Genomic DNA, 19985 nt, shown 5'->3' with positions numbered 1-19985 from the left:
CGCTATTTGTACAGTTGGTAACTAATTGGCAATAAGACAAGGATATTGTTGTATGTTTTTTTTTTCGTTGATGTGAAACTCAATTTTATTTAAGTGATTAACTTTAATTAATAGATAATTTTACCTACAAGTGTTGACGTAAAAGAATGAATTCATTAATAGGTGTTTACGTACATGTGTGTACGATCTGAAAAGATAGAATTTATAGCTTACAATCAAGTCTGTTACACGTAGACTTGAAATACGATTTAAAAAATGTGAGCTTTAGTAGGTAGGTCATACGATGACAAGCTGACTATCGTGAAAAGGATTTTTTAAATGAGGAATAACCTTAATTGAAACAATATAAGATTAAACCATTTTTGATTACTAAATCCAAGCATTTTATTGTGCCAGTTGTGTTGTTGCCTGCAATTGATTGCTAACGTTTTTATCCTACCAGACAATATGCACACCAAACAAATGATTATAATACAATAAAAAGTGTCGGCGCCGAAGAAATAGGCCCATGGCCTGCTGCCGATTCTGTACTTTTCGTGGCTAAAAACTGGCCTTTTGACCAGATCTTTTCATTAGTGACATTGTTTGAGATATCTCCTGAACTTATTACCAGGTCTGTATTAGGTGCTATAGGTATTTCAAGACCGAATATATGTATGCTCCTGCATATAGCTTTATCTATAGTCTGTTCTTGAGCGTGTTCATACTCGGAGCGTTAACGATGTTACTAGGGAGGCTGTTCCACATGTCGCCCTTAATTGTGTTGGTCTTGTTTTGAATTCTAGTAATCCTTCTGGGACCTTTATAAACCAAAATTATACTTGTATACTTCAATGAGGTCACCACGCAAAAAGTCGATAACATTGACTTGGAAGCTTCACAATCTTTGATCTTTCTTCGTAGGACTTGCCTTTCAATCCCATAATTATCCTTGTTGCACGTATTTGAAAACTCTCTACTAAATTTTTGTTCTTTTCAAATTTTGGTGACCACACGGTGTTTCCAAACTCTAAGTTCGGAATTTCTACCATGAAAAAAATGAATGCAAAAATAGCTCAGAAAGGAGACCGTAAAAGTTAAAAATTTGGACCGCAAACACGTGCGTCCGCCCTCAATTGCGGCTCGGACATATTTTTCTATTTGCATAGTAATAATTTGTAATTTACTCTTCGAAAGTTACGGAAATTTCCATGCCTTCAGATTATTGGGCTCGATGTTGTAAAGCTCGCAAGATGATAATAATATTTTAATTAAATATTTAATCAATTTGTCAAGGTCTCGTGTTTTGCCACCGCCGAGTTTGCGATCGTTGCGATGACTGAAATGCATCCAGGTTCGACAAGATCCAGAAGCAACTCCATTATACCCGCTGATGCGTATACCTAAAGCCTGATCGGATTACGCAAAAGTGATGCGAGCGCATCAAAGTAAAAGCTCTGCTCTTTGCGCTCCGAGTTTTTATATCGAGTTTAGAACTAAGCTGCCTAACTCTGGGCTCTTAGCTGCAGACGTTGAGCTGGTAATTTTAAGATTCTCGAGCCTGGCTGTGAAATGTATAATTAAAAGTGTATTAATCTTGCCTCTGAACGAAGGGATTTGCGGTTAAATTATCATAGTTCATTTTCATTTTGCATTTCGTGAGTTTTCTATTCGTTTTAATATACATACATACATACATAAATAATATACATTGATAGAGTTTTCTATTCGTTTTAATATACATACATACATACATAAATAATATACATTGATAGCGAATTACACTCTAATTGTGAATTAGGTAAAATTAATTCCTGAAAATCAATAATGACAAAAAGTTGATATTTTCAGTTTAAATTCAAATAATGTACTGCCATAAAATTTCAAATATTTTTGTTGGAACTTAGTTTATAAATTTTTCAAACAAAATATCACAGAGTTGTTTGTCGAAATACAAATCCTACTTAAAAATTCTTCGGCTTGTTATCAGAGGCCAACCATTGGCCAATAAATATCCTTCGATGCGCCGACCAAGAATTTCGTTTGCGACACATGATTCTTTCGTCAATATCCTCGTATAATTCATCACGAGTAAACGACATTATTAATCACGTGGCCACATATGTTGCGCGACACGACGATCAATACAGACCATCACATCGTGACTCAGCGAATTTGTCAACGTCCGTCGGAGCACCGCATTCATGGCGTTACAGATGACGCTGCTGGTGCGGTCTCTTATTTAGACCACTCGATCACTATAGTGTGAGTGGTGATCAGTTGTGGTGCATTTGTGATGAAGTACGTTGATGCAATGTGTGTGGTGACGTACGTTGATACAATGTGTGGTGACTCAGTTGTGGTGCATGTGTGGTGACGTACGTTGATACAATGTGTGGTGACTCAGTTGTGGTGCATGTGTGATGACGTACGTTGAAACAATGTGCGGTGGTCTGTTGTGGTGCATGTGTGATGACGTACGTTGATACAATGTGTGATGACTGAGTTGTGGTGCATGTGTGATGACGTAAATTCAAGTACGTATTTATCTACATTAAAATGACAATTAACTTTTACTGACGTGAGCTCAACGACATAACGTTTTTTTGTTTTTTTTCTCCTTTTATTTCGGGTATAGTTTCAACAGGTTATAATTTTTTTCGTTTGATTGTCGTACGCTATTATTATTATTGTTATTATTATTATTATTATTATTAATATTATTATTATTATTATTATTATCATTATTTGCATGTAAAATAAATCATTATTGTGTGCCGACATTGACAGTAAATATGAAAATATCAACGGCTTACGCCCCAGAAAGTGCATAAAATTTAGTAAAATATCATAAATATTTTGTTTATAATTCATGTTTCAGTAGCCTTTGACTATAAGTAAGTTTTTTGCAAAAATGTAAATTGTTTTACCTGAGTTTATGGTGCTTTACCAGTTCCGTAAACTCCAGTGTGAACATGATTCCCTGCTTCTCTGTGTCTATACAAATCGATCATGATAAAATCAGGCGACATTCATGCTAACAGCCACAAGTGTTGGCAAGTTTTTCTGTTGCCATCAGATGACAGTGCAAATTTTATTCTATGTACAGATCAACAAACGATTGGTTTACCTAATTGGGGCAATTCTGCATCAACAAACGGTTGCAGAATTTCACCAACATATGTTTACTGTCTGCCTAGTTTATCCACAAAATTAATCATTTCGTTTATTTATCTCGATTTCATGCAGAAAACACAATTTTCATGAAGAATATAGGTGATTATTTTATTAGTGTACGTTATTTATTCAAATATCAAAGTTTGAAAATACTGTATTATCGTTGATTTTAATAATAATAATACGAGTCAAGGCAGGCAATATAGCTCGTGATAATGAGCGGCATGTAGGCGTGCTAGTCTGCCATTTGTTAGTGCGTTGCAGCTCGTAAATGGAGACTTGACATGCGAGGTGGGCTTTCAGCTCAAACTACTTGATGAACTGAAACTGTGCTTTATGTCTTGTTTTGCTGTGTTACTTCTGCATGTGCAACAGCTGCAGTTAATGTAGTAAAAGTAGTACATGCTGAGGTGCAACAGATTATTTACAAGTCGAACAAAATATTGACTTCTGCCGATCTTTCAAAATTGGGACTATTTTACTTCCTTCAATGTCTGATACTGATCTTTGGAAATAGCAAATATTATCATTTTATACACAAAGCACAGGACCATTTACAAGATCCTCTTGCGAGTTATCTCGGGTAATCTTATTTCGAGATTACTTAATATCGGACTTCGTAGTTACTTTAACCCTCATTCCTGCAGGTCCAAATAGAGTCTTTCACACTACGTTAAAATTAAGCCACAGGCCAAAGGCGGTACGGTCGCCAAAGGGCTTCTAGATTGCCTTGATTTGTAGAAACGCGAAGTGGCGGCCGTCCCTGACAGCCGTCCTTTCCTGCCGTATTTTGTGATCACGTCTAATATATAAGAAATTTTTTCTGCTGGTCTTTCACAAAATATCTCATCCGCGGTCCATTAATAAGAACGAGCCTACTCATAGCTGGAGTATTTTTTAAATGAATTTTTAGCTGTGGCAAATGAAGTGCATTGACTGATGTGCTAGCATTCGAAAAACGAATTCAACGCCGACAGAAGCAATTGTTCTCGTTTTTGGAAAAAGAAATGTTATAAATGCCACTCGATCACTATAGTTGCATCGATCACTAAACCAAATCTTGGGTGAAGTTCGTTCACTTGTTTGTTGCATGTGTAGGCAATTTTCATTGACTAGAAATAACCTAGACTTCCTAAGATAATAAGTATAGTAAACTTATTCAGAGGAGAAAACTTTCAATTAGTTCTAATTGCGTTTTTTTTTATAACTTACTTCCGGATAACAGGTTTTCGGATAATTTATAACTTAACTTGAACCCTTTTCACAAAATTATTATTCGTATGATGTTTCGATATGCAAATGACACATCCGTGTTAAATTTGCCACTTTTCAGCAACGGAAGTCTATATATAAATTTGTTCGAGGGTTCCTACACAACAACTTGTATTTGTGTACTCTGCCAGACTGCCCTCGTGAGGGCTGTTGACCCTCGACTCTGGAGGCAGTTCATCGCCAAGCCAAATTATCTCTGAGAAATGATTGTACATTTTAAATTCAAGTGAATTATTTCCGGTGCCCACTACTCAGATCTAAAATCAGACGTTATTAATTCAACCAAGAGCGATTAATGCGATGAAATTTCGGCCTAGCTTCTGCCGCGCAATATTAACGGTCTTTGTAAAGGCCGTCGAAGAGTCGCTTCAGACTTCGAATAAGGAAAAGCACTCGGCAGCATTTTTGTTTGAGACATGCGCAGCTCTCGTAATGTACTTAGGAAGTCAATTTAGTGAGCTTATTTTGCTTCTCCTTCAGTCGACGCAGAGACGTTGCCTCACAAAAGCCTCTTATAAACGTCGAGGAAATTCTTGGCCTACGCAAGCTCTGATGAGTTAATTAGCTCCTCACAATATCTCCAAAAAAATTATACGTTTTCTATTAAGCCCTCGGCTATGTCGAGGCGCTTCTGAGTTGGTCGTTGCTTGGAGACGAAATTTGGAGGCAAAGTGACTGCAGAAGTGAGGACGTAATGAAGGTACTCTAGAATTATATTCCTTTATCCAAATGCTATTAAATGGAACTAATCGTAGGAAGGATCTTTTGAGCATACTTACAACGCTCTGCGTAGACCTTTCAAATTAATTGCATGGCTCTGAATTCCAATTAAAGTACACACAATTACTATCGAACAGATTTAAGTTTGAAATGAAATAATGCTGACATCACCGTATTGAATGACAATAAAGCTTCGAGAATTCAAGATTATTCAAATTAGTGATGGCCATTGATACATTCATGTATTGTTTTTTATTGTTTTTATGTTGTAAAATAATATGCCGATATTTTTTATCCAGTATTTCAATCTGTTTTTCAAAACGAAGCAAACATTGAAACTTCTCGACGAATCATTTCTATTTCATGTTCAGACGTAATTTTGCCGTTCATTCAATCGAAGATTGCAATAAAAATATTTATTTCTGTGGTTCTGGACGATGAATGGAAATCTTGAAATCCAATTTTCGATAAATTGCCTTCACTCGCCAAGTTTCAGCTCCAACTCTCACACAAAAGCAGGTAGTTCTACTTTAAATGCATTTCAAAATTTTGTTACAAACATTTCATGTTGTTGATGAAGTTGAGCACTTCCAGCAGTTGTGCCTTGAAGTTTTTTGCCCTCTTGACGCCAGTCATCTCGAGTTCGGCAATGTGAATGCCCAAGAAAGTTGGTCCTGCCAAACAGCGTTCATTGCTCGCGACGTAAACGCGATTCGCGCCCACACAAACTTAAACAAACAAGCATGTTTACAGGCGCGCGTCTCAGGAACAAAGGCGCGAGCCCCGCCGAGTATTGAAAGAAAGGCGCCATCTTGCCGTGTGATCTACAAAAGTTCTTTACAGTCTCGAGATCAACGATCAATGAAAATAATCGAGATCAACGATCAATGAAAATAATCGAGATCAACGATCAATGAGAGAATCGTGATCAAGAATCAAAGGAAATAATCTAGTTCAATGAAAATAATCGAGATCAACAAGTTTTTCCCTTTAAAATACATTGGTCGGTGTAGTTGTTTTAATTCTTCTGCAATAGATAATACTAAATAAATAAAAAGCTAGATGTACAAAAATTTCCTATATTGTTGTGAATTTTATCGAATCCGATAGATTAATTATCTAAAATGGCGAATAATCAATCAATCGAGATCAACAGGTTTTCCCGGTAGTTTATTGTGATCGATATTTTCTCGTCTGGGTTAAAAGCGACGAAGGCTGCGTGTATGGCTTAAGTTACTAACTACTGTCTTACTAATACTAACTTTTAGTTACATGTCTCATATTCAATATTCATGCTTTGATTGTTAAGCCGTAAAAATAGCTCAGCAAATCTGTCATTCAGATGAACATATAGCATTTCCCTGGAGATTTTACAGGCACTGAATTTTAATAATTAAATTACAATAAATATGTTATTCAATAACTTTACTTTATTTTTATAATTACTCGAAGTAGTAGAATCGTATTATTGAAATGAATAATTCTAGAAATAAAGCCTCTGCATCGGGTTGAAAAGGTTTGGCCAGTATGGGGATCGAACCCACGACATCCGCGTTATTAGCACGGCGCTCTAACCAACTGAGCTAACCGGCCATGCCTGAAGCTAAGCTGAGAAACTTTTTATCCTGAGTCAAGTTTCCAAATGCCGATGAAAATTACCTAAGCTTGCGTTCTGAATCATTGGTGAGCAATTTCTCTCCTGAATTATTTGCTATGAATTCCATGATATTGCGTGATTCCGGTCAGAAGTGCATTATTTTATTCATTCATTCATGTATTCATTATTCAGAAGAATATTTTCTGCATTATAATACATGCGTTTGGTTGCTCTATTATGAAGCAGCTTAAATACACGTTTATTCAGAAAAGATATTATTCTTGTAGAAAACAATTGCAGTTTTGTCTATACTTTAAATTCAATTTGAAAATTGATTTTTCAATTTTGTATTAACTAAAATTCAATTTGAAAATCGGATTTGGTTAAATTAAATTTTTCAAATGCTTCACGGTGAAGACGTAAAGGAACCACTTCAATGAACATTTACCAGTTTGTGAGGTATTTACCATTGATCTTTTACCACTTCTATTTATACTCGTGTAAAACTTCCTCTATGCTGTGTTTGAACATCAATGGGAGTGATGAAACGAACTTGAATTTCCTATTATAAGCATATTTTCATATCATATTTTCATTATATTATATTTTATTACATATATTTATTATATATTATTATATATTATGTAATTATATTCTATTATATTTTCACTGCAGAGTGTTGGTGGTTCCAGCAACAATTTTTGCACAAAAACAATAACTAAACTTTTAATAATGATGCAATTTAAGAGAATAATATTAAATTGTCCGCATAATCTATAATTATAATTAAATAATTGTATTTTACCTCAGCTCCGACTATAACTCTAACAAATTGTTCATTACTTCATAAAATATTAATATATAACATATAACTGCCATGTTTCAATCGTGTCGGCCGCCAACTCGAAAGTTAATTCAATTTAGATTTCATTTCTCGCTTTTCCCATCCTTTCCCCATTCCCAACCCCTTTCCGAACCCTCCCCGTAAGCCCTGTCCCCCCGTTCAAGGGTTCATATGAGACTGGATAATTGAAATCAAATTAAGCCCTTCGAGTGAAGGGGACTTGAGGCTGAGAGGCGGGCAGCCATATTGGACTGACAGTAGCACCAGTAAATATTGTAGTCTCGTCGAAATTTCCTTTGTTTTCTTAAAATTATACTGTCATTTAATGTATTCTACACTGATTATTTATCTAACTGATATCAAAATGAATTTTAAATTATTGTACAAAGAAATTACGTGCGAATTTATTCAGTAGAGACAATGTATATATTTATTTTATAACTCACAGACATCAAACAACACGCTCTTTATCATGATTTCATGAATATTTATTTAGAATCCATGCACGTTTTTATATACCATTCCATTTTTATATGAAAATAATGAATGAAATTGGAATACATTAAACATGTAACCAATCATACTCCTCAACCATAAAATTTACATAATACTTAAAATAATCTTTCGGTCAATATTCCTTCGATAGCTCAGTTGGTAGAGCGGTGGACTGTAGAGGAATAGCAGCTATCCATAGGTCACTGGTTCAAATCCGGTTCGAAGGAAACATGTTTTACTCCGGGATCCTTTACTCCTTTATTAATAAGAACCACTTAAGTTTTAAGTTTGTATAAAATTGAAAGACATACTTCTAAAATAAATTTAGAAGATTTAAGGGTGCGAGGATATTTCGAATAGTTTTTTTTATGTTGTGTTGGTGCTGTGTTCAAACCTGAATTATACGCAGAATATATATTGAAACCTGAATTATACATTCAATACAATATCACACAAACTATAATCCAAAACAAAAAAAAACTTATTTCACCAGCTGTTCATACGCGTTATTATTAACTTATTTTGTGTTATTAATATGGGTTATTATTTTGTGTTATTATTATGTTTTGTTATGTGTTACTAGTATGTGTTGTTATTATGTGTTATTATGTGTTACTATTATGTGTTACTATTGCGTGTTATTATTATGTGTTATTATGTGTTAGTATGTGTTACTATTATGTGTTGTTATTATGTGTTATTATGTGTTATTATGAAGTTATAGAGCATTCGTCATGCCCACGCCCGACATGTGGGAATGTTCCCACGATTCCTGATGGCCGCCGCTCCCGCGAGAATTACGTGCGTATTATGTTAACGCAGTGCGTGCGTATTATGTTAACGCAGTGCGTGCGTATTATGCTAACGCAGTGCGTGCGTATTGCGACTATTTGTGTTGTGCGTGCACAGCGCCGTGGCAAAACTCTTGCGTATTCCGTACGCGAATGCTTTCTACGTGAAACAATTGCATACTACGTGTACACTCGCGTAATACGTGCACACTCGCGTAATACGTACACTCTCGCGTGATACGTACACTCTCGCGTGAAAATATATAAAATGAACTTATAAATAGTATTTCATCCGTATCGTAATTGCCGGTGAAGTATTTGAGCGTCAAATCTTTCACCTTTCTTACTAATCTGCGTTCGTAAATTATCGTTAAGTCATTGATTGGTGCGTCATGGCGACTCTGGCCGCGTATTATGTCATTTTGAACGATAACAAGATATTGGTGCGTCACTCTAGCTGCATATAATGACCTTTAGAACCATCATAAGATAATGGTGCGTTACTCTGGCCGCGTATTATGTCATTTCTAACAATCATAAGATATTGGTGCGTCACTCTGACTGCGTATTATGTCATTTTGAACAATCATAAGATATTGGTGCCTCACTCTAGCTGCGTATTATGTCCTTTTGAACAATCATAAGATATTGGTGCGTCACTCTGGCTGCGTATTATGTCCTTTAGAACCATCATAAGATATTGGTGCGTCACTCTGGCTGCGTATTATGTCCTTTAGAACCATCATAAGATATTGGTGCCTCACTCTAGCCGCGTATTATGTCCTTTTGAACAATCATAAGATATTGATGCGTCACTCTGGCTGCGTATTATGTCCTTTTGAATAACATAAGATATTCGTGCCTCGCTCTAGCTGCGTATTATGTCCTTTTGAACAATCATAAGATATTGGTGCGTCACTCTGGCTGCGTATTGTCATTTTGAAGAATCATAAGATATTGGTGCGTCACTCTAGCCGCGTATTATGTCCTTTAGAACCATCATATGATATTGGTGCCTCACTCTAGCCGCGTATTATGTCATTTTGAACAATCATAAGATATTGGTGCATTGCCTATGCTCTTGATTTTATTGGCTTAGTCAAGTTTATGTGACAGTCAAATCAGTTAAAATATATAAAATGAACTTATAAATAGTATTTCATCAGTATCGTAATTGCCGCTGAAGTATTTGAGCGTCAAATTTGATTCGTAAATTAACGAAAAGTCATTGATTGAAGCGTATGCATGGCGATTCAGGCTGCGTATTATGTTATTACAATTAATCGTAGTTGCATGGTACTACGTGCGTCACTCTTGCCACGTATTATGGCTAGTAACGCGACCTGCGTATTATGCTATTTTTGAAAATCATATGACAATAATGTGTCACTCTGGCCTCGTATTACGTCATTTTGAACTATCATGAGATACTGGCGCGTCACTCTGGACGCGTATTACGTCATTTTGAACAATCATGAGATATTGGCGCGTCACTCTGGACGCGTATTACGTCATTTTGAACAATCATAAGATATTGGTGCGTCACTCTGGACGCGTATTACGTCATTTTGAACAATTATAAGATATTGGTGCGTCACTCTGGACGCGTATTACGTCATTTGAACAATCATAAGATATTGGTGCGTCACTCTGACCGCGTATTATGTCACTTTGAACAATCATAAGATATGGTGCGTCACTCTGGCCGCGTATTATGTCATTTTGAACAATAATAAGATATTGGTGCGTCACTCTAGCTGCGTATTATGGCATCGTAATTGACGTCTTCTTATCGCCATCAGAGCCTCCGCGATGCCTGAGGCAAAACTTGGGCTTCCCTCGGTGAAGGGAAAATCAAAGACGCAAAATCGAGACAAGTTCCCCTCTTTGTCAAAGACGGAAATTGGAACCGGGATTTGCAAGGGAAGGAAACTTGCGGCGTACAAACGAGGGGAGAATGGCACCCCTCAACCTACATCGATGGTGAGAAAGTTCTTAGACAGTGACGTCGATAGTGATTGTGATTGATAACGTGACAACATTAATGATAGTGGTACTGACGATGACGTTGATAGTGATTAAAAACGTAACGTTGATAATGAGAGTGTGACAGACGGTGACGTCGAAAACGATATTAAAATAGTCTGTGGCGTTCATTATTGAGTGCTGATCTTCTCATGGCTACATGGTTTTAACGAAGTAGTATATTTTAATGAAGTAATAAGTTGAAGCTACCACGTATATGTAATAATGAAGTAATATATGTCTTGCCCATGGAAGTTTTCAAAATTAAATCCAAGCCAAACACGCGAAACGCTTCAATTGTGTTCATCAAGTTAGTTTGTGGAAGTTAATTTCCATTGATCGGCTAATTCTAATGAAAATTGTTCAAGTTAAAATTGTATTACTATTTATTTTATGTAGGGTAATTGACGTTACTCTAACCAGGCCGAATTAACCGTTTTTTTCAAGAATATTTTGGTACAAGAATTATTATTTACACTATTTTACAACTCAGTAAGTGTCGATGGAGATTTTTAAATAATAAATTTTGATTAAAGTAATAATTAAAATCCGTGGATGGTTATTATTATGACCTAAAAATGTATAATGCACCATGAGGGGAACAAAAATGTCCTAATTTGAAAAATCAATTTCCTTTGCGCATTGAAACTACATTTTACAGACCATAGAGGCAAAGAAACTTCAGCCAGAAAGACAAAGAAAAGTTTCTCCGAACTTTCTAATGAAAGTGGGATCGATTTCTCTGGCTTCTCTTCAGAGAACAGACATTTTCTGGCACAAATATCTTTCCGAAAACAATACCTATTCGTGATGTGAATTTTAGTTTAAAAATGCACTGACTCTTACATCGCTAGTTTCTGGAAAATATTGTGAAAAATGAACGCCAGACATGAATGCATAACTGCACAATCAATATCACTGATCTTTCCGATTTAAATTTTTTAAATTAATCATTACCATTTTTTAACAATTGATTAACCACACCCATGCATCACCATCACATGACCTCACCCATGCATCACCATCACATGACCTCATCCATGCATCACCATCACATGACATCACCCATGCATCACCCATCACATGACCTCACCCATGCATCACCATCACATGACCTCACCCATGCATCACCCATCACATGACCTCACCCATGCATCACCCACCACATGACCTCACCCATGCATCACCATCACATGACCTCAACCATGCATCACCATCACATATAACCTCACCCATGCATCACCCATCACATGACCTCACCCATTCATCACCATCACATGACCTCACCCATTCATTACCATCACATGACCTCACCCATGCATCACCATCACATGACCTCACCCCAAACTTTACCCGAAGGGTCACGCTATTCCACATGTTATAGCGTGACCATCGAAGGGTCACGCTATTCTATTCAAGTTTTCTCCATTTCAACTTCACACTGTATCCTTTCCACCTTTCCCATTCCGTAGGTCGGGTTCCCTCTTCAAATCCACTTCACTCCCCCATTCCTCCCCTCCCTCCCCCCCTTCACTCGCGTCGCTGGCAGCGCCAGCAAACCAGGTTACGTCTGCAAACGAGCTGCCTTGTGACCTGCAGCTGTATATACATCTACTGATGCTGCTGCTGCTGCTGCTGCTGCTGTGTAGAGCTGTTGCTGCTGCTGCTGTATATACATTTGCTGCCACTGCTGCTGCTGTGTGCAGCTGTTGCTGCTGTATATGCATCTGCTGCCACTGCTGCTGCTGTGTACAGATGTTGCTGCTGCTGCATATACATCTGCTGCCACTGCTGCTGCTGTGTACAGCTGCGGTTGCTTTTAATACAAATATTTCAATATGGTCAGGACAAATTAAGTCCTTTTTATTCTTATCTTAGAAAATTACATGAAGGATAGTATACATTTGGTGCCTCAGTGCAGCGATGTTTTGAGTGACGGTCATTTGTTTTGTGGAAAACTGGCGAGAAATGAGCACCAAAAGCGATGGGAATAGAAAATTTTGCCACGGTTTTTCCGCATTAGAACAGGTAAGATATTCCATGGAACAGAGGGAAGTCAGTGAGGGAACAGAGGGAAGCCAGTGAGGGAACAGAGGGAAGCCAGTGAGGGAACAGAGGGAAGCCAGTGAGGGAACAGAGGGAAGCCAGTGAGGGAACAGTAACTAACAGGAATGTCCGCGGCTGTAATCGGAAAGCAATCTCGCTCTCTGTTAGCGCTAACAGGCATGGGGCGGTGCTGCGCTGGCTCTATACAGTGACTATACGATGTCAGAATATTAAATTTGTACTGGATTGATGATCCAGCAGCTAAATTGATGATCCAGCAGCTGGATTGATGATCCAGCAGCTGGATTGATGATCTAGCAGCTGGATTGATGATCCAGCAGCTGGATTGTTGATCCAGCAGCTGAATTGTTGATCCAGCAGCTGAATTGTTGATCCAGCAGCTGGATTGATGATCCAGCAGCTGGATTGTTGATCCAGCAGCTGAATTGATCCAGCAGCTGGATTGTTGATCCAGCAGCTGGATTGATGATCCAGCAGCTGGATTGTTGATCCAGCAGCTGAATTGATTATCCAGCAGCTCAATTGTTGATCCAGCAGCTGGTTTCGTCGAGTTACTGTGATCATGGAACTTTAAAATGTAAAATTGAACCCCAATTGTAATTACGGTTCATACAATTTTAGTAAAATAAATAAAATTAGAATTGCTGGAAAAATTTGTTTGCCGACAGTTGGTTTTTTATTCAAGTTTTAACGGTGGAAATTCGAAATTAGTTTGTTTATTTTCCACTATCATTTAGGTGCAATACTGAATGATATTAGTTAATAACATTATACTAATATATTTTACTAATTATAATATTGTAATATTACACTATTATTATAAAATTAGAAAACTATATTAGTGAATTATGTTAGTAATGGCATAAGTACCACAATTCCAATGGTGGTATTTACTTCGTAAAATGTATAGATTAGAAAATGTTTTTATTTATAAATTATTAAGCATTAAATTTAGCAGCTATCAGATTTCATAAATGTAGGTTAGTGTACATAAAATGTATGAATTAGAAATTTATTTTATTATATAAATTATGAAGCATTTCATTTCCTCGGTGCAGCTATCAGATCTCAGAAATCTAAGCTAGTGTAAATCAATAATTGGTCATTTAATAACCTGTGAGAATTAATATCATGCACTCATAAAAACTAGAGCGTGCATCGCTTTTTGGACATAGTCCCACTTATTTCCATATGTGATGTTGGGGGCAATTATTTTTGGCGCGTCAAAGGCGACCTCACTCAGAGCTACAAGTGATAATTTGTCTAAATTATGACATACTTATTGCTCTTATGTGCGTCATCTTGACCAAGTGTTTCCCGGCTGAAATACGTATCAGTGCTATATGCAAGAAGTGTGCCACTATTCGGACATTATGACACATTCATTTCCCCAAGTGTCGGCGGCACCCGAAACAAACAAGCATGTTTACAGGCGCGCGTCTCAGGAACAAAGGCGCGAGCCCCGCCGAGTATTGAAAGAAAGGCGCCATCTTGCCGTGTGATCTACAAAAGTTCTTTACAGTCTCGAGATCAACGATCAATGAAAATAATCGAGATCAACGATCAATGAAAATAATCGAGATCAACGATCAATGAGAGAATCGTGATCAAGAATCAAAGGAAATAATCTAGTTCAATGAAAATAATCGAGATCAACAAGTTTTTCCCTTTAAAATACATTGGTCGGTGTAGTTGTTTTAATTCTTCTGCAATAGATAATACTAAATAAATAAAAAGCTAGATGTACAAAAATTTCCTATATTGTTGTGAATTTTATCGAATCCGATAGATTAATTATCTAAAATGGCGAATAATCAATCAATCGAGATCAACAGGTTTTCCCGGTAGTTTATTGTGATCGATATTTTCTCGTCTGGGTTAAAAGCGACGAAGGCTGCGTGTATGGCTTAAGTTACTAACTACTGTCTTACTAATACTAACTTTTAGTTACATGTCTCATATTCAATATTCATGCTTTGATTGTTAAGCCGTAAAAATAGCTCAGCAAATCTGTCATTCAGATGAACATATAGCATTTCCCTGGAGATTTTACAGGCACTGAATTTTAATAATTAAATTACAATAAATATGTTATTCAATAACTTTACTTTATTTTTATAATTACTCGAAGTAGTAGAATCGTATTATTGAAATGAATAATTCTAGAAATAAAGCCTCTGCATCGGGTTGAAAAGGTTTGGCCAGTATGGGGATCGAACCCACGACATCCGCGTTATTAGCACGGCGCTCTAACCAACTGAGCTAACCGGCCATGCCTGAAGCTAAGCTGAGAAACTTTTTATCCTGAGTCAAGTTTCCAAATGCCGATGAAAATTACCTAAGCTTGCGTTCTGAATCATTGGTGAGCAATTTCTCTCCTGAATTATTTGCTATGAATTCCATGATATTGCGTGATTCCGGTCAGAAGTGCATTATTTTATTCATTCATTCATGTATTCATTATTCAGAAGAATATTTTCTGCATTATAATACATGCGTTTGGTTGCTCTATTATGAAGCAGCTTAAATACACGTTTATTCAGAAAAGATATTATTCTTGTAGAAAACAATTGCAGTTTTGTCTATACTTTAAATTCAATTTGAAAATTGATTTTTCAATTTTGTATTAACTAAAATTCAATTTGAAAATTCAATCGAAAATCGAATCGAACCACTTCCNTCTCGCGTGATACGTACATACTCGAGTAATACGTACACACTCGCGTATTGCGTACACACTCGCGTAATACGTACACACTCGCGTAATACGTACACACTCGCGTATTGCGTACACACTCGTGTAATATGTACACGTGTGCGATATATAGAGTATAGCGTTTCATACCTGAAATAATTATACCGCCTGATTTAATTAAAAAATAAGTACATTATTTATTCTTTGAGTTATTCTGAGTGTTATGATCAGATTGACATTTTTCCTAGTTATATAACAAAAAAAATTGTTCGGAAGCCACGCGCGTAGAATTTGTTCCACGTATGTGCTATAGCGAATATACCATCGGATTATGCCGGTCATATCTTATTATCTTGTCTTATTAAAGGCTATATTTGTTATATTAATATTTGTCAACCCTAACTCTAATTATTCTATGTCATTATGACTGAAAAAATGTATTTTAAATTGAGATGCTTTTTGTACTCCGTCTATAAAATAGCGAAACTCTATATAAACCTGATAGTTCCGTAAAACTTTTAATTGCCCCTTGCGAAAGCGGATGCGAAATAAGAATATAATTGCATGCACTTTTTTCAGGTGTATAAACTTCGTCAGGATCAGTTATTTCCTTTTCCTCATCATAGCCAATTTCCCAAATAATATTCACTATTTCGTCCTTCTTATATTCGACCGCACTACGTTTCTTCGCATTCAATTGTGCTAAATAAATTGTTCATCTGTTCATTTTTGACTAATAAGTTAATTTTATATTTCAACCTTTATAAGTATCTAATTCAAAACTGGAGGCTCGGACCCTTCTGTTCGCTGATAAGGAACATTATTTCTTGTTCAAACCTTATAAGTACTTAAGTGTTCTACTAAGGGGCGTCGCATGTAATAATGTTGTCGGCTCGTTACCGGGACCCTTGTTTGCCCTCGGAATGAGGGACTTGAAGGAGTGAGACTTGCGTCTTGGATGAGGGTAGGTGAGTGGAGGGGAGGAAGAGGGTAGATCGTTTGAGGGGAGGAAGAGGGTAGGTCGCTGGAGGGGAGGAAGAGGGTAGGTCTCTAGAGGGGAGGAAGAGGGTAGGTCTCTTGAGGGGAGGAAGAGGGTAGGTCTCTTGAGGGGGAGGAAGAGGGTAGGTCGTTGAGGGGAGGAAGAGGGTAGTTCTCTGGAGGGGAGGAAGAGGGTAGGTCGTTGAGGGGAGGAAGAGGGTAGGTCTCTTGAGGGGAGGAAGAGGGTAGGTCGTTGAGGGGAGGAAGAGGGTTGTTCTTTTGCAGCCAAGACGTGGTAGATATAAACCTCTCAAGATGCAGATTCCAAAAGAAGACATCACAACCTAAATAAGAGGGATACTCAATCATTCTGACGAGAAAATTTCAGCCTCACCCAAGCGGGTTGCCTGCATGTTTCATGACCAGGTTACGGGTACTCGTGATGCCTGCAGTCTCTTTTGTATTATGTTTAATTGAGGACGTACAATAAAATATTATTTACATTGGTATCCTATAAACTTTGTGTCAATGGTATTTAGATCTGATCTTCTCCTCGGTCTGTTCGTGTCCTCGGTCTGCTCATGTCCTCGGTCTGTTTGTGTCCTCGGTCTGTTTGTGTCCTCGGTCTGCTCGTGTCCTCGGTCTGTTCGTGTCCTCGGTCTGTTCGTGTCCTCGGTCTGTTCGTGTCCTCGGTCTGTTCGTGTCCTCGGTCTGTTCGTATCCTCGGTCTGTTCGTATCCTCGGTCTGTTCGTGTCCTCGATCGGTCTGTTCGTGTCCTCGGCCTCTTCGTGCGCACGCCTCCGTGCACGGCCTAACAACATTAACCGCCGAGGCCGAGCAAACTTGCCCTCATTAACCCTCTTCCTGTCGCTCAAACTTGCACCTCTTGCCCCTTATTATTGCATACTCTTACTTCCTTACTTGAGCGTGTAGGAGCAAACTCAATATGCAAGCTCCTAGCTACTTCCTACTTGACCGCGCAACAGCAAGTCTCATTATGCATTCCTACTTGCCTATTAACACGTTATGCTCCTCCATATTTAACTTTCAAACTATTAATGATCCTATTTATTACGTGAGCAAGCATTCTTCAATGGCAAATAATATTCGCAATTTTTTTGCAATATTTGCAATATTCGCAATATTCTCTTGCTGTAGCACTCATGTAGCTGATATATACGTGATGTATAGGGCTGTTTTTTTTCGTTCGTTTTGATATTTGTACTTTCAACATTTACATTAATTAGATTCCAATCTGTAACTCACAAACCTGATGAAATGATTAATTATGAAAGAAAACTGGTAATGTGGTTCAATTAAACTCTTTGAGCGATCAAGACACCTCGGTGGGAGTTTTTAAAGAGAATTTTATTTATTATCGAGGCCGGCGCTTCTAATAGATTGGTAGTAAGACGAAAAACAGGTAGAGTTAATCGATATTTATTGATAAAACGAAAAGGGAGTCATTCTCGAAACAAGTCGAAGCTCCCATCGCGAATCGTATTCGTCTATGCGATAGTTCTTAAAATCGCGTTTAAAAAATTTTGCATAGGCCATCCGAGACATACAAATAATCTTTAACAAATCTACGGGCGAACACTTTGCAACTCCGGGCACGATAGGCACGTAAGTTAACGATCCACAATGACTCATCAAGGCCCCGTATATATACGCATTTTAGATTCGCTTCGGTGAGCTGATCTACTGAAGATATTCTTATCAACCCAAAGAGTATAGAGGGGTTTGGGGAGATCTTTATAGGTGCTTGTACACAGGGATAGTGCAGACGGCTAGTAAATCTGGCTAGTGTCGGTCGCTTGGTGGGGAGGCTACTATCCGGCTAGTAAGCCTGTACACACGAGGAGAGTATAAGGTGCCGCTATCTTCTCGTTCGCGCCCGCCAGTGAGTCGTAGAAGCCGTCGAGTGAGGTGTGTGAAGATGGATAGTGTGATCACCTTCAACAACTCGAGTCTGTACGTCTTTTTTATACTCCATATTCTAGCCCTTAAAAATACAGCGTCGGGAACAACTAAACCCTAACTAATAAGGTCTTCTTTCCGTTTCAAAATACTCGTTTCTCTCTTCATTTTGTTGGAGTAACCATCATGGAAAACATTATACTTTAATTCATATTTTTGGAATATTTCAAAGAATAATTGAATATCGTCTGGAATCCACTTTGTTGGATTCCTCTTAGAATCAGGTGTATAAACTTCGTCAGGATCAGTTATTTCCTTTTCCTCATCATAGCCAATTTCCCAAATAATATTCACTATTTCGTCCTTCTTATATTCGACCGCACTACGTTTCTTCGCATTCAATTGTGCTAAATAAATTGTTCATCTGTTCATTTTTGACTAATAAGTTAATTTTATATTTCAACCTTTATAAGTATCTAATTCAAAACTGGAGGCTCGGACCCTTCTGTTCGCTGATAAGGAACATTATTTCTTGTTCAAACCTTATAAGTACTTAAGTGTTCTACTAAGGGGCGTCGCATGTAATAATGTTGTCGGCTCGTTACCGGGACCCTTGTTTGCCCTCGGAATGAGGGACTTGAAGGAGTGAGACTTGCGTCTTGGATGATTGTAGGTGAATGGAGGGGATGAAGAGGGTAGGTCGCTTGAGGGGAGGAAGAGGGTAGGTCGTTGAGGGGAGGAAGAGGGTAGGTCTCTGGAGGGGAGGAAGAGGGTAGGTCGTTGAGGGGAGGAAGAGGGGAGTTCTTTTGCAGCCAAGACGTGGTAGATATAAACCTCTCAAGATGCAGATTCCAAAAGAAGACATCACAACCTAAATAAGAGGGATACTCAATCATTCTGACGAGAAAATTTCAGCCTCACCCAAGCGGGTTGCCTGCATGTTTCATGACCAGGTTACGGGTACTCGTGATGCCTGCAGTCTCTTTTGTATTATGTTTAATTGAGGACGTACAATAAAATATTATTTACATTGGTATCCTATAAACTTTGTGTCAATGGTATTTAGATCTGATCTTCTCCTCGGTCTGTTCGTGTCCTCGGTCTGGTCGTGTCCTCGGTCTGTTCGTGTCCTCGGTCTGTTCCTGTCCTCGGTCTGTTCGTGTCCTCGGTCTGTTCTTGTCCTCGGTCTGTTCGTGTCCTCGGTCTGTTCGTGAGCTCGGTCTGTTCTTGTCCTCGGCCGCTTCATGTCCTCGGTCTGTTCGTGTCCTCGGTCTGTTCGTGTCCTCGGTCTGTTCTTGTCCTCGGTCTGTTCGTGTCCTCGGTCTGTTCGTGTCCTCGGTCTGTTCTTGTCCTCGGTCTGTTCGTGTCCTCGGTCTGTTCGTGTCCTCGGTCTGTTCGTGTCCTCGGTCTGTTCGTGTCCTCGG

General features: G+C 38.1%; 3 non-coding genes across 3 annotated transcripts; 1 reads left to right on the top strand and 2 right to left on the bottom strand.

Moving 5' to 3' along the window:
• Positions 1-6667: 6667 nt before the first annotated feature.
• On the bottom strand, positions 6668-6741 carry Trnai-aau. The gene has a single exon. It is a non-coding gene; the product is annotated as a tRNA-Ile (tRNA).
• A 1484-nt stretch (positions 6742-8225) lies between these two features.
• On the top strand, positions 8226-8311 carry Trnay-gua. Its single transcript is given in 2 exon segments — positions 8226-8262; positions 8276-8311. It is a non-coding gene; the product is annotated as a tRNA-Tyr (tRNA).
• A 6854-nt stretch (positions 8312-15165) lies between these two features.
• Positions 15166-15239, bottom strand: Trnai-aau. Its single transcript has one exon. It is a non-coding gene; the product is annotated as a tRNA-Ile (tRNA).
• Between the last annotated feature and the right edge of the window lie 4746 nt (positions 15240-19985).

The sequence above is a fragment of the Hyalella azteca genome, unplaced genomic scaffold, assembly GCF_000764305.2.
Source record: "Hyalella azteca isolate HAZT.00-mixed unplaced genomic scaffold, Hazt_2.0.2 contig15776, whole genome shotgun sequence".
Lineage (NCBI taxonomy): Eukaryota > Metazoa > Arthropoda > Malacostraca > Amphipoda > Hyalellidae > Hyalella > Hyalella azteca.
This window is presented reverse-complemented; position numbering and strand designations above follow the sequence as displayed.